General features: G+C 40.8%; 1 protein-coding gene and 1 long non-coding RNA gene across 24 annotated transcripts in view; one reads left to right on the top strand and one right to left on the bottom strand.

Moving 5' to 3' along the window:
- LOC135262093 (BOLA class I histocompatibility antigen, alpha chain BL3-7-like) overlaps positions 1–16,155 on the top strand; it is a 95,884-nt gene that overhangs the window by 23,756 nt on the left and 55,973 nt on the right. The window lies entirely within an intron of this gene.
- Positions 1–16,155, bottom strand: part of LOC135262098 (uncharacterized) — a 60,654-nt gene that overhangs the window by 3,958 nt on the left and 40,541 nt on the right. The gene's annotated exons all lie outside the window — the stretch shown is intronic.

The raw sequence follows: 16,155 nt of genomic DNA, 5'->3' as shown, positions 1-16,155 counted from the left end.
AACCCTCTCTCCCTCACACACACATACGAACACACACACAATATACTAAATACACTTTACAAATGTATGCTATGAATCTACGTACGTAGACATAGTAACATTTTGTATGTCTACGTGACATAAATGTCCACAGTGTGATTACAATTAGATGAAAACGTTTAACTTAATAGTAACTGCACTGATGCCAAGTTCGCCGGCTTTCGCTTGTAACATAATTCATAACCCAGCAGTGCAGTAGCCTACCAAAAACATTAAGTGCTTTATCGCGGTTGACATATCTCATGTTCACCGAGATGGTCAACATCATCCAAACAGCACCAAAACTGGAAAAAGCACACGGAGCATGCGAGTTAATTGCGTGCGTTCTTACCTTGCATAGCACAAGCAAAAGCAATCAAGGACAGTTTGTAGATCGTCGCGATATCCGTCATAATTGTCAGCGAGTGTAACTTCTATTTAACTAAAATAAGAGTTCGGTATTACCCAAGCGGTGGCTCGGGAGCTTGTGTATGTGTAAAACTCCTGTTGTCAGGTTTTCATCTTTCTATACTTTCAGTTTGAAGACTCCAATGAGCATGCGCGTATGGTCTAAATGTTGAACATTTTTACGGGGCAACAAATAGGCTTAAGGTATGGATAGAGGTAGAATGGACGCAGCAATGCCATTGAACGCATTAATGACCATTTCGGAAAAATGTGGCTGGGATTATTACACGTCATGAAATGAATGCATTTTGTAGCCTACACTACGTAGAATTATATTCTGGATGTCGACTATATTTTGTTTTCCAGTACCATTGTCATATTCTGGATTATCACTTTAATCTTTTTCGAACTAAATGGTAACAGCGTTAAGGCTTTCGGGGTTAGCATAACGGAAATCATTTATTCAGCTTTAACGGATATTTTCTAACAGAAGTCGGTGCTACAATACCACCGCCTGCTTTGAGTATGGTACCTTGCACCCGTAGAGGTCGCTCTAGGATAATCCATCGCTCAATTGTGTATCGGTTAAACCACGTGATTTCTCGGAAACAGAACTCAAAGCGGTATTTGAAGGGAAGCCAGACGGGATATTTTGGCAAGGGAATCAGGCCAGCACGGGGCGTTAAAAATCTTGGTCGTCTACCATGTAAAATGTGCTCCAAGCCGATTTAGTTTATTTAAGAATATAGGGACACGCAATGATGAGAACAGGCCATAAAGGCTATATGACTCCAGATACAATTCATAGGTTTTGTGGCTCTATTTATACTTTTTGTATGGATTAGGCCAGGGACGGTATAATAATAATGTCATAAAAAACACGTTTTCAACGTACAAAAATGCCAAGTTACTCACACATACAAGACATACACCGTCAATAACTCATTAATTCAGACTGCCAAAATCCAGGCCTGCCATTAAAAGTATAAAAAGTATTGATAGTATTTAAAGTATTGATATCAAAATGACGCCAAGTTACGGTACTACAAACAATATAGGTTATCTTGCCTCACCGAAATTTAATAACATGTATTCCAAAGCAATGCTGCCCAATATTTCCTCAATTCTTTCAAGTCACTTGGCCCTGTGTTTTGTAATCTTACCATATTACAATGTCATGCAAACTTTGTGTCAGATCAAAGTGTCAAATATTTTGTATTGCCTCATGGAACACATTGAAATTCATGTAGAAAACTGCTGGTCAGTCACTACAGGAAGCATATTTCTCCAGAAAACATATGTTTATACTTGCTTCTGAACTGAATTTGAGTAAATGTACAAGTGACTGTATATTTGCAACGTACAATAAATATATGTAAAATACATATTGTACATACATACATAGAAAAACTTCTTTATCCCCATGGGGACATTTCCCTCACAGCATGTTACATTCACATTTACGAACAGACATTTATACCAAGAAACATACAATCATTCACGCAACAGAAAGGCTGGGCACCAAAATACATACATACCAATACAAATTTGACATATAGATGCCTATTCAATCAATCTTGACTGTGAGAAAGCCATCCACACATGTTTGGCCTGTCCATGTACTGCACACATATACACACAGGGCCAAGTGACTTGAAAGAATTGAGGAAATATTGGGTAGCATTGGTTTGGAATACATGTTATTAAATTTCGGTGAGGCAAGATAACCTATATTGTTTGTAGTACCGTAACTTGGCGTCATTTTGATATCAATACTTTTAATGGCAGGCCTGGATTTTGGCAGTCTGAATGAATGAGTTATTGACGGTGTATGTCTTGTATGTGTGAGTAACTTGGCATTTTTGTACGTTGAAAACGTGTTTCGAGATATCATTTCTTTTTGCAAAGCGTTTTATTATGAGAGTGAGAAATGCGAAGTGACCCTGTAAGAAACGGTTGTGGATTATGGCTATCCTTGTGTGAATTTGTACAGTCTGATGAGCGTGTACGTTTAGCAGGTTCGGTTTGCTATATATGTAAAACAGTGGCTGTGACAAATGGTGCGGTGGCGTAATTGTAAACGCATCAGAAAAGGTGAAATATGGCCAGTGTATGTAGGCTACTCACGGATTTGACGGGCATCCAACGAGCCTTGATTGACAAAAGAATCAGCAAGCCCGTAGAATTAGAGCTCCCTAGGTCGCAACTTGTGTACCCTTCTGTCCTTGCTCCGTTGTCTGTTATTTCGTGAAGATGCACTTTTAGTGTTTGTAAGGTTTATAAGGCATTTTGATAGGCTTATCTGCAGGTAGGAATCCTCTTTGCTTTTTGGTTAAGCTAGAACCGGAAAAGTTGATAGTGGAGAATAGGAGCAGACGCATATGTCCCAGCAGGCTTTGCATATGAGAAAATGACAACAGTGTGAGATGAATTAGGCGAAATGATGAAATTGCGTAGTTGAAACAATATGTTTTTAGCAGAATGGGCATGTAGGTGAAGGTTGACATGATCACAGACTATAGTGCGAAATGAATGCAGTGACCATGAGCGAGCTTAGTTTCCTTATCAAACGGTATATATAACAGTCTGTATTAAATGATAGTTGTTGAAGTGGAGGGTTAAATAACATGTGTAATCTATTGCACTAATGTGTTTTTCTCATGTTCAGTGCTAGTAGTTATATTTATGAGTGAATCATGAGGAGTTGCAGAACGTACATACGTAGTAACTGTTTGTATGTGGCTAGATAGAGAACAGGGCGAGGTAACATGAATGTAGAAACGTGGCGTTTGCTGATAAGAAGGTTTTGTACGGTAGCCAAGTGAAGAAATATAGTTAGTAGAAATGGCACAGTGGTGAACTGGTGTAACTTTTTAATAAAAGGAATACATTTGCCGTCATGAAATGCATATGGGTGGCCGTGAGTGAGTTTTGGTAAAGCAAATATGAGCGTAAGAAAACTTTTAGTGTAAAAGAGGAAATGATCTGCCTGAGGGCGAGGCGGGATTCAAGCCTTAAACCGGAGGTTTACCAGTCTGTGACTTCGTTAGTGCAGCACCATGCCATAGCTATGCAATGCATGAAATATCATTAGCAAACCTGCCGGTGGTTTTAAAGAAGAACACAGGCCAGTAAGCACAGAAGAGCTCCCGTTGAATCCATATGGCTTAGCAATATTGCAGCCGGTTAATAACTGAACGGTGAGCGGCGGGTAGATATGGTGCAAAAAAAGTAGTAGACAATTATTAGTGAGGGTCAAAGCAGGTTAAAGAAACGTGTTCCTAGCTGGGCTTGAACCTACAACCCTGTGTTCTCAAGATTGTAACCTTGCCCACTAGGCCACAGGCAGACTAGCTGTTTAAACTGGAAATGTTTCAGAGTAAAAAGGTATGGGTATTTTGCGTGTGTATGCGCGTTTTTGATTGGGTCGTGTAGGTGAAGATTTGGCTGGTGTCAGTGAAATGTCCAATGGGGAGACATGTTGTTAGTGGGATAGGCGGCAGGAAAAATAAGAATGAGAAGAAGAAGAAGAAGAAGAAGAAGAAGAAGAAGGAGAAAACGCAAAATACCCTTAGTTTGGGGCTTTATTGTGTGGACATGTGAAGTTGTTTATGAATTCTGTCTGTTGAAATGGAGGGAGAATGTACAGAATTTAATGTTTTTAAGGGCTGAGATGTCTGTGGCTGTTGTGGTTATTTCTGTGGTGAACCCTGAAAAGTGCCAAACTCTCGGTGCTGTATAGGTATGGGGCATGCCCCCGCCAAGGCGTAACTTGGCGGGATGGCATACCTGCCATCCCAATAATAATAATAATAATAATAATAATAATAATAATAATAATAATAATAATAATAATAAACTTTATTTGCATTGCCTGAGGGACATCCAGAGCTGGATGGACAATCACCACCTGAAGCTCAACCCGGGAAAGACCGGAGCTAATCTTTATTCCTGCTCTATCCTCTCCCCTCCTCGACTTTTCCATTTCCCTAGGGGACACCTTAGTGACATCATCACCCTGTGCCAAGAATCTCGGAGTGGTGATGGACAACAGGCTGTCCCTCTCCAAGAACATCGCAGCAGTAAGCCGGGCATTCAGATTTTTCCTGTATAACATCCGGAGAATCCGCCCCTTTCTCACCACTACTCAACCCAGCTCCTGGTCCAAGCAATGGTTCTATCCCGCCTGGACTACTGCAACTCTCTTCTGGCTGGACTACCGGCATCTGCCATCAGACCCCTGTAACTCATTCAGAATGCTGCAGCTCGTCTGGTCTTCAACCTCCCCAGACACTCCCACGTCACTCCCCTGCTCACTACCCTCCACTGGCTGCCTATTACAGATCGCATCAAATTTAAAACATTGGTCCTAGCATACCAGGCAGTCAAGGGATCAGCCCCAGCATACCTCCACAAGATATTCAAACCCTACATGCCAGCCAGATCCCTCCGTTCTGCTACCTCAGGACGCCTGGCACCTCCCCCTCTTCGTACCTGCTCTTCCAGAACACGTCTCCTGTCTGTTCTGGCCCCACGATGGTGGAATGACCTCCCCGTGGAGGTCAGAACAGCTGAGACACTGACCCATTTCAAGCGACGACTGAAGACTCACCTCTTCAGACTGCACCTCTCCCCATCCCTCCCTACCTCCCTGTAATCTCTTAAATGACTGTAAGCTTAGGGTTGTAACTAGGTAGCTGTTTCGTGTTTCTTAACTACTGCTTGTATTTTTGCATAGACTGCGTTGTTGCTGTTCTCGTTTGTGTTAGTGTTAATCAGTTTAACCTTCAGGGTCCAAGTTGAACTATGCGGTTGTTCCCTGCACTTGGAATGGTACTTCTCTCTAGGGTTTTCGTCATACTTGTTCCTGGTTATGGTTATACACTTTGTTGTACATCGCTCTGGATAAGACGTCTGCCAAATGTCTGTAATGTAATGTAATGTAATAGCACTTTTCAAAAACAAAGTTACAAAGTGCTTTACACACATAAAAGAAATAAAATAATACAAGATGTAGATGACACATTAAAACAAAGTATATGAATACATTACCATGAAAAGAGGAGCAGCATGAGAGAGGGCCAAACAGAGGAACAGATACAGATACAGATACAGATACAAGGTTAAAAGAATATAGTAAATAACAGGATGTTAAAAAATATAAAAATAAGAGTAGAAAAGGTATTAAGAGGCTAAAACATTAAAAGCAACTTTGTAAAAATGTGTTTTAAGAAGAGATTTAAAACGAGGCACTGACTCAGCAAGCCTGATCTCCTCGGGCAGGGTGTTCCAAAGTCTAGGAGTATCATCATCACAAAACTTTGTGGACAACCCAAATCGCACAGAAATAACCATGGTTTTATTTTTATCATCACAATACAAGAATAAAATAAAAATAAAACCATAAGTGGTAATTCAGGTACACTGGAGATTAAAAAAAAGAAAAAAAAGACACAGCATTACAAGCGAATGACACTCTTCCAAACCACCCATGTATAGAAGATCTTATAGAAGATTTTATAAAATCATTTAGAGAGAGGGTGCCAGACTCCAGTCATTGAAGGGTGCGGTTTCTGCCAGTTTTCGGCACATTTTGACACCAAAGTTCTTCAGTCATTGATTGGCTGAAGAGTCCATGCACCTCGTTCAATGCTGATTGTAAGAGAACCACAATAACCAGCAGACTCTCTGGCCCTCCAGGACTGGAGTTAAACCTGCAGACACCGCGGCCCTCCAGGACTGGAGTTAAACCCGCAGACACCGCGACCCTCCAGGACTGGAGTTAAACCCGCAGACACTGCGGCCCTCCAGGACTGGAGTTAAACCCGCAGACACTGCGGCCCTCCAGGACTGGAGTTAAACCTGCAGACACCGCGGCTCTCCAGGACTGGAGTTAAACCTGCAGACACTGCGACCCTCCAGGACTGGAGTTAAACCTGCAGACACCGCGACCCTCCAGGACTGGAGTTAAACCTGCAGACACTGCGGACCTCCAGGACTGGAGTTAAACCTGCAGACATCGCGGCCCTCCAGGACTGGAGTTAAACCCGCAGACACCGCGACCCTTCAGGACTGGAGTTAAACCTGCAGACACTGCGGCCCTCCAGGACTGGAGTTAAACCTGCAGACACCGCGGCCCTCCAAGTCTGGAGTTAAACCTGCAGTCACTGCGGCCCTCCAGGACTGGAGTTAAACCTGCAGACACTGCGGCCCTCCAGGATTGGAGTTAAACCTGCAGACACTGCGACCCTCCAGGACTGGAGTTAAACCTGCAGACACTATGGCCCCCAGGACTGGAGTTAAACTTGCAGACACCGCGGCTCTCCAGGACTGGAGTTGCTTAAGAGTAAATTTTACCCTTTTAGAGTGTTGGGGTTATTTCTGCAGGGGTGTGAGTGTGCGTCTCTGTCCGTAGAATTGGACACAGTGCATGGGGTGTGTGTACCATGTGCTTAAGGAGAAGCTCTGCTGTTCATCTCACCCACATTATGGTTCCTCTGACTGCATGTCTGTGTGACCCTGAATGTCAGGCAGAATAACAGAACAAGCCCAGGTAATGTGCATGCATAAAAATGGCTGTAATTCCTACATGCATCACCCATACACAGTAAAATGTCCAGTTTTAATTCAACTCTAACAGATAACATTTGCTAAGCAAATGCTATCTGTTTGAGTTGAATTGACACTGTTAGAGTTTAATTAACACAGGACATTTTACTGTGTGTGGATGTAAATACCCTCAAATTAAAGCTAACAGTCTGCACTTTAGCCCCCTGTTCATTGCTTCATATCAATTCCAGTGCTCTGGAGTACAGAGCCAAAACAACAATAATTGTGTCACAGTACTTGTGTCACTACACAATACTTACACACCGCACCGTATGTAGAGTAGGACCCCCTTTAGCCTCCAGAACAGCCTTAACTCTTCACTGTGTCTGCTGCATGCTATTTATATTCAGTTGCAGCCACATAATTAACTAACTGGAAGAGCTGATTGTTTGCGTTAACGAGCAGGTATAGCCCACCTTATAAAGTAGCCTATATTATTATTATTATTATTATTATTATTATTATTATTATTATTATTATTATTGGTGTAAAGCTGTGTGTTAGCAGTCTATTCACGTGGCTGCCTCGTGAGCGCCTTCAATCGACCTTTACTTTCAGTTTCGGTGCTGAACCCATTTTCATTAATTTCCCCAGAGTTTAGTGACGCTTCGTCTCTGCGTGTTTAGTATTGGCAAAGCGCTACCCATTTACCAACCTGTTTATTTCCTGGTCTTATCATTTCTCAAACGACTCAACGAAGTCGCGGAAGACTTAAAGAACCAGAAACTGGTCATGTTTTACGGAATAATCTACCTTAACGTTTTCCTCGGAATGAGAGTCCTCGCTCTTTTTTGGGTCTTGCTGTGTGGCATTTGCACGACAAATGCGGGTAAGTTAAACTGAATTATAGGTAGCCTATGTTAGAAATAAATGCAGGTTATTGTTCGACGTCATCGTATGGAATCGGAAAATTGCCGTCTTTTCTATTTGAGTTTGAGATGTTTTGTATTTACACAAGTAGGATAACAAAAAATGGAATATAGTTTAAGCAAAGGTTGTTGAGTTTTAAAAATCGTTCTCGTTTTTAATTACTGTTTAAATTTCGCCTAAAGCCGGGCACCCACCGCACGCGTATCGACCGCGAGCGCACTACGCGCGTATTACGCGCGTAACTGAAGCGTAGTTGAAGTACTGTTATTACAACGGTAGGGGGCGATCTCGTCTCCACCAGATGCGAACGCGTCGCGAACCGGCTGCGAAGCTCGCGCGACACAAGCGAACTGAAGCTGAAACTGTTAAACTACAGTTGCGTTCAGGGCGTATTACCAGATGTATACGCGAGGACTGTGTCGGACATTCAAGGGGGAAAAAATAGCCTGAAAAACATGACTGCTGAATGGTTGGACGCAGGTCATGTACACAGATTAAGGTCTTCCACAATCGAGCCTTCAGAAGTGAGGTGACAGTTATTGGGGTGCTGTAGGGTCCTGAGACATGAGCATATTATTGATATTCTTACAGCATTTGAAAAAGGTGGAACTTACGATGACTTTGTGGCAGACGATGATTTTAATTTTTTTATGGATTTTTTGAGGTACCGAATGTCAAGAAAGACACATTTTTCTGTGCTTTTTTCCTCAGACTTAAACCAAATATGACATTTTCCTCAATATTATTATTACTATTATTATTATTATTATTATTATTATTATTATTATGTAAACACATTGGTAATAAAGAAATCAAACAGTTTCAACTGAAATTTGCCCAGCTGTTACACTGTTGACACCAGTTATGAGGAGGTTTGAGGGGTGAACGCCGCTGTCTTACTGAGAATCCTCCCTCTCTGAGTGATCATGCCTAAGATCATTTTCAGGCCAATTAAATTGACAGGACTGGATTTATATTAGCAGTGACAGTAAATGCATTTTTGAACAAGAATCTGGCAAAATGCAACAGCACAGCACACCGAAATAATACACATTACATTAAGTATTTTTACAACCATTTAGGATGTCGTTGTCATTCTGAATGTAAAAAAATGTGGGATTAGAGTGAAACAAAGATCCTGAGAGCTAATTTAAAAGTGAGGAAGGTAACTAGCTAGTCTATTGGTCATTAATTCAAGAATGTGACAGCAAGCACAGACACTTTCATTATGTTGTTTAATCCATCAAACTCACTTTCTGAATAAACATCAAATCTTCTTCAGAGCCTGTGCAAAAGAAAGCACTATATAGGTCAGGCGTAGTCATGTATTATTTTTTTCTTTTTTTAAGAAAACTGAATATTGTATTATTTGCATTTTTATCAGAATATGGTCAGTGTAATCATTACTAATCAATCATTCCCAATAAAATGATCTTTTAATCTGTGAGAAAAAGAGCTCACTTGCATCAAAACCCCACAGAGTAACATTCAAAACAATACTGTATTCTGTATAATGCTGGCGTTCACAAAGACCTAAGTTGTGAAAAAGTTTGCTTTATTTTTTAATACTATTTTTGTCACTTTTAATCATGTTAGTTATTTTGCCTGTTAGAATTACAGCTGTGTGCTAGTGGCAGTAAAAAAAAAAACCGAAAAACAGCTCTCTTATAAAAGGCATCGATAAAGTTTTTAGAATATGTTTTAACGTGCTCAGTTGGCTGCAATAGCACTATGTGTGCAAATCCTTCTGATTTATTTGTTTGTTTGTTTGTTTACTTGTGTGACCCACAATTGGCTTCAATAAGCAACAATCAGAGGTTGTTTGAGGATTGGTTGAAGTGTGTTTGTTTTGCTTGCAGAAGGTTTTGACCGATGGGGATAATCAGTAATTGTGGGACTATAGGACGGAGTGTGGCACAGTGGGTAAGGAACTGGGCTTGTAACCGAAAGGTCGCAGGTTTGATTCCCGGGTAAGGACACTGCCGTTGTACCCTTGAGCAAGGTACTTAACCTGCATTGCTTCAGTATATATCCAGCTGTATAAATGGATACAATATAAAGTGCTATGTAAAAAAAGTTGTGTAAGTCGCTCTGGATAAGAGCGTCTGCTAAATGCCTGTAATGTAATGTAATGTAGGCAGGAATAGTAAGGAGAAGACAAGGAAGGAGTGTGTGACTGTGGGAATGTGGTCGTTGTATTTCAGGGGGGGACCCAGAAAAATACCAAATTCTTAAGTGACGTAAAGGTATGGCGAATGTCCTGCCAAGCCGTTACCGGGCAGGTGGTATACATAGTGATTACAGATCACTAAGAGCCATACTGTAGGCAAAAGCAAAGCAACATGAAAACATAGGGGGCGGGCATCCCTGGTTTTCCCAAACTGTAGTGGCAGTGTAGTATAATGAGTAAGGAGCTGGTCTTGTTAACCTAAAGGTCGCAGGTTTGATTCCTGGGTAGGACACCTCTGCTGTACCCTTGAGCGAGGTACTTAACCTGCATTGCTTCAGTATATATCCAGCTGTATGCAATGAAAATGCAGTGTGAAAAGTTGTGTAAGTCACTTTGGAGAGGAGGGTCTGCTAAATGCCTGTAATGTGATGTAATGTGTAAAGTAATCAGCTTTTAGTGAATGCAGGTGACCATGTGCTGGAGGCAAGCCACATTTCACCATTCAGAACATATTCCAGCTCAAACTTTCATTTTATCATCCATCAAACTTGTGTTGTCAACCTCAGATGGAACAAAAACCAAGGCTCAGGGTTGCCTACCCCTGGCATGGTCTGTAGTTATAGATAAGCCAATATAAAGTAAAAACAAATTTGCTTAAATATAAGGCTAAGAAGGGCGGCACGGTGGTGCAGTGGGAAGCAAGAAGGTCATGGGTTTGAATCTCAGCTTGGGGCCTTTCTGTGTGAAGTGTGCATGTTCTCCCCGTATCCGCGTGGGTTTCCTCCCACAGTCCAGAGACATGCAGATAGGCCAATTGGAGACTCTAAATTGCCCATAGGTATGAGTGCGCGAGAGAACAGTGAGTGAATGGTGTGTGTGCCCTGCGATAGATTGGAAGCCTGTCCAGGGTGTATTTCTGACTCTCGCCCAATGCATGCTGGGATAGGCTCCAACACCCCCTGCGACCCTGACCAGGATAAGTGGGTATAGATAATGGATGGATGGATGGATAAGGCTAAGGATATTGATATTCGTTTACAAGTCACTGAATAAAACGACAGTTTATTGTACGTTTTAATATTATATAAGAGATTAAACCATTATTTGAATGTCGGTAGAAAATTACGGAGTTTACGCGCGTAGTAGTAAAGCACGGTAGTAAAACGAGGGAAACATGAAGAAGTCAAACGCTGTTGACGCCTGGAGAAAACGAGTTTAAAAATTTTAAAATTATTTTTTAGAACCAATCAATACGTGTAAGAAACTTGCAATCATAAAGATTAACACCGGACATCAGAGTGTAACCAATAAGAAGAAAGGAAAAGCTAACCCATATATAAATACATTAAGGGAAAGTGATATGCCATTAACAAATAGCCTAAACAAAATACATTAATTTCTTAGAGAATACACAAATAGACCTACATAATTTTTGTGGGGATATGATAAAGATTATCTTCTTATGATTGCCTTTGGATTTCCCCAGTGCTTGGTGTGCTTTTATGGCTTTTATGTTATTAATTTGGGAGCAACCAAATGATTTTAGTTCAACACAAAATAATTTGAAATTTTGCTTACAATGAGTCAGTCTAGATTTGCGAACATGCGATTTACCTAACAGACACAAAACCACACCTTAATGAATATAACTCCTAAAATTCAACGTAGCTGGGCTCTCCCGCTGGATTGGTCCTAGAGCTTGATGACGCTGGTTCACTTGTTTATGTCACACAGGAGAAACGAGAGTCTGTCGGTGAGTTGCGATTTCCTAGCTTGCATGTCTGGCTTGTTGATACACGTACGAGGTTAGGAGTGGCCGGTCAGTGAAGCCTAGAAAGTACCAGGAAGCGGCCTCTACTGCGCATATTCGCAACTGTTGTGGGCTTGATGCCCTTTGAATTCAATGTAGAAATCCAAGGTGATTTTACAGCCAAAGAAAACCTCAACAGTCCTTTTTTGTGGTTATAAATGTCATTATGTGCAGCAGTTTCTGAAACAATAGTTGTTTTGGTCCAGAAGTCTTAGGAAAATATTTATTAAAATGTGCATATTTTATGACATAATGCATATTTTTAAAATCTGCTTTTCATATTAAACCATATTAACGATCGTCAATCGAGTTTCAAAATACCATCGGGGAAGTTTTATTTTGCTTTCAAAAGTCTGATGTTCCACGTTCACTTTAACGGGGAGCTCAAATGTTCTGCCCTCCACAACGAAGACATGCGTAGTACAAGCTTATACTTTCGGGACTTCGCAGTTCAGATCTACGTCCAGTTAACGCTGTATATTCATGTCTGAGGTTGATAGCCTATGCCGGCAACTGGTTCACAAGTGGCTTTTTCGACAGAATGGGAAAGCTGGGTCTCCTGGCGCTGACGCTATGTAGCATCCAGGCTGCCTTCTCTGGTAAAATTCTGCGATTCGATTATTTTCTATGTAGGCTATATTGTGGAGAGAAAATAATGTCGCACTTAATTTTTTTTGAGGGGTGGGCATATGTATTCCGTTTTAATGCATGACACAGTTGGAAGTATTGACGAATTACATGGCTATCGTTTTCTGTATTTTCATGTGTAAAAACGTGGGCTGTAAATATGTTCTCGCAGTTGACTACAATGACGGGACTTATAATTAGTTCATTTAACGTCTAAGGTTGCCTCTCGTCAGAGTACGTATTTTATGTTCATTAAACATAATTTAATTTAACAGTTATTCTCATATTTGGAAACTGTTTCAGAAAAAGGGTATGAAAAAGTGGCTATAAAAGTAGAAACGCTTGTGGGGTGGCATCCCATAGACTAGGTAGGAAAAATTGTCCCCATAGCCAATAATATATAATATTTATTTGTACCTCTTTTGCTTGTTAAAGGTACTTATTGGTAACGACATAGAGTATTATTGCATGTACATTTGGGAAATCTGTTCCTTAAAGTACAAAAATGTACCTCCACTGTACCTTTATTTCTGAGAGGGTATAATTTATATTTCATGGCAGGAATGTTTCATGTGTAGGAATAGTTCTGGACTAGATTCGTAGTCCTTAGTTTAGCGCCGTTAAATCGCCCAGTAAACTCAACCGTTGAGGAGACAGACTGGAAAGAATAGTGCGTTTTGGAAATGACGCGCACTTGTTAAAGGGAAATTTTTAATCTAATATACCTCTTGAAAACCTTTTTTTGGTATGTTTTACTCTTAGTTGGTGTATTTATTTATTTATTTATTTATTTATTTTTCATTTTATTTTTTTAAAATAAATTTGGAGGGGGGGGGGGGCAGGATTTAAAAAGAGTTATGGTTTTAGAAGTTTAAAATTAATGATCAGTGGTTTGAAGTAAAGAGCACCTTTCTGAGGGAGTAGCATTACTGTATTTAAGGATTGTCACTGAACAGGTATAACACACATATGGCACTACTTGGGTGTGGTTTTGTTTGTCCTCTTTGTAAATGCACCATTATTTTCATTTGTGTGTGTTTTGGAGGTTTTGCTGAACCTCCCTGTGCATTTGCTTCACATCTTTCTCAGGGACACTTCTGCTTTTGATTGTGTCAACCTATACATTTCCTGTTTTGGTTTGTGTGTGTATGTGTTTGAAGTGTGTGTGTGTGTGTGAGTGTGTGTGTGTGTTTGAAGAGTGTCTGTGTATGTACTATCTGTGTGTATGTGTTTGAAGTGTGTGTGTGTGTGTGTGTGTGTGTGTGTGTGTGTGCGTGTGTGTGTTTTATAGGGGGTTGTTTACTTCCTTGTCACACCCTCTCTCCGGACCCTTCTGTTCTGATTGTACCTGTATGCTCTCAGTTGGTTCATTTTGTGGGCTGTGATGGGTTGCCACATTGTCTGTGTATGTTGTTGTAAGTCTGTTTGCAATTCTTGTTTTTAGTCTACGTCGCTGTCTGATTTGCGGGGAGCAAACTACAGCCAGTTAATGGAATGAGACTCACAACCCCCCACCCCTTACTTCCAAAAGAGTAGATCCAAATGTTTTATTTAGCAGTGAGGTAGCTGGCCAGATAAAAATATAATGAACAATGTTTTTACTTTCGGTTTCCTGGCCTAACATTCTCACCTGAGATTTACCCGGAGGCTTATGATGCTTCATCTCCTATTGGTCGAGAGAAAACTCTCTCAGCCAATCAGATTATTGTGTGTTCTGCAGTCAAACAGAGCTGTAGACAGTGGCAGCAGTGGTGAGGAACTGGTTGGTTTGAGGTGTTTGTGCAGAGCAGTGATGGTGTGGGCTGTGGAGCTGCTGGTGCTTTTAGCCTCTCTGGCACTGTTTTGAGATTCAAGAGATGTAATCTGATGAGCCTGTAAACAAATGTAGTGTGAGCAGGGGAAGTTTTTTATTTATTCATTAACCCTTCTATAGACAGGGTAGGTTGACTGAGCACACATGGTCATTTACAGCAGCCCTGTTAACACTCCTCCAAGGAGTCTAACTTCCATGTCTTTGGATTTTTAAAAACCTGAGTATTGTTATATTGTCTGAGAAATATTTCTGATTCCCTTTCCTTTATGTCTGATTCAGTAGACCCTATCTGAGATATATTTGATTGAGAGAGTTATTTTCACTGCTTAAATCTTTTAAATTTGATTTCTGTAATCTAGAAGTGGTCCTGTATAACACCTCTAAATTATTGTTTAGAGAGAAAGAGAAATTGACAGTCATGCACTTTGCATACGCTATTAATGTACTGTACATTAATTACATTACATCATTACATTAATACATTAATGTTGATCTATAATTCAAGTAAGTGTGTGTATTTGGAGTGTGTAGACTAATTGTGTATACGGTGTATGCATTTATGTACTGTACATTGTTGAGCTGTAATTCCTGCAGTTCTGACAATTGTGTTTGTGTCCACAGCCACTCACTCTCTGAAGTACATCTACACTGCTGTCACAGCCAGTATTGACTTCCCAGAGTACACTGCTTTGGGTTTGGTGGACGATGAGCAGTTTGTGTACTACGACAGCAACATCAGGAGGATGATCCCCAAGACTGAGTGGATGAAACAGAATGTGGGAGCAGATTACTGGGACAGAGAGAGTCAGAATATGATTGGTACTCAGCAGACCTTCAAAGCCAATATTGGAATTGCAATGCAGCGTTTCAACCAGACTCAGGGTGAGTAAACTCACATGTAAACACACACACACACACACACACACACACTCACACACTCACACACACACTCAGAATTTTGGTGTTGGACATGCAAATATACCGTTTCTGAACCTTCTGACACATTCTTACGTGCAGAGGAACATGCAGTGTCTGTCAACGAATTTTCTAATTTATTAAATCATATCTTTACAACCTCTACACTTAATAAACTGTCCTAAAATGCATGCCCTTCCATATAATGACCTTAGAATGTGATGCAGTACACTTTAATTAACATTATAGATCCCACAGAAAATGAAATTGAAAATGAATAATATTCAGCAGTTGGTAAGTGAAAGGGAAGTTTTTTTTACCAGCTCCTTATGTGAAAGTAGAGAACATCTGAAGAGCTGATCACCAAAGCAAGCATTTATAGCTGTGATGTCATCTGGCTCCTTGTAATATATAGATGTTTTCAGGAGTTTTCTATTGATACGCATTGTACTGAGAGTGATTTGAACCAATCGTTTAGTTTTACCTTAGAGGGAAAATCCTGTGATTGGTTCATCACATTTCACTGGAAGCAGTCATCTGGCAGGTGCTCTTATCCAGAGTGATGGACGGTAGTGATTTTTGTCAGGGTGGGGGCGGGGATGGGGTGGAGACTTATGCTAATGTATTCACTAGTATGATTGGTCACTTTAAATAGGATGCCCATACACTTCCTATGCCTTCTAACTGCAACGTTCTTGTTAGCTAAGGGAGAAATACTTTGCGAGCGAGTAGAACCAGCTCACGCGCGGCTCATTGTTTTACTCTCGGTGTTGTAATTTGCGCGCGTGGAAGTGGTTTTGTGCTCGCGCAGTGAATATCTGCGTGTGGCTGCTTGTTTTACTCACGCAGTGAATATCTGCGCACGCGGCTGCTTGTTTTACTCGCGCAGTGAATAACTGCGCACGCGGCTGCTTG

The sequence above is a fragment of the Anguilla rostrata genome, chromosome 8 (assembly GCF_018555375.3).
Source record: "Anguilla rostrata isolate EN2019 chromosome 8, ASM1855537v3, whole genome shotgun sequence".
Classification (NCBI taxonomy): domain Eukaryota; kingdom Metazoa; phylum Chordata; class Actinopteri; order Anguilliformes; family Anguillidae; genus Anguilla; species Anguilla rostrata.
This window is presented reverse-complemented; position numbering and strand designations above follow the sequence as displayed.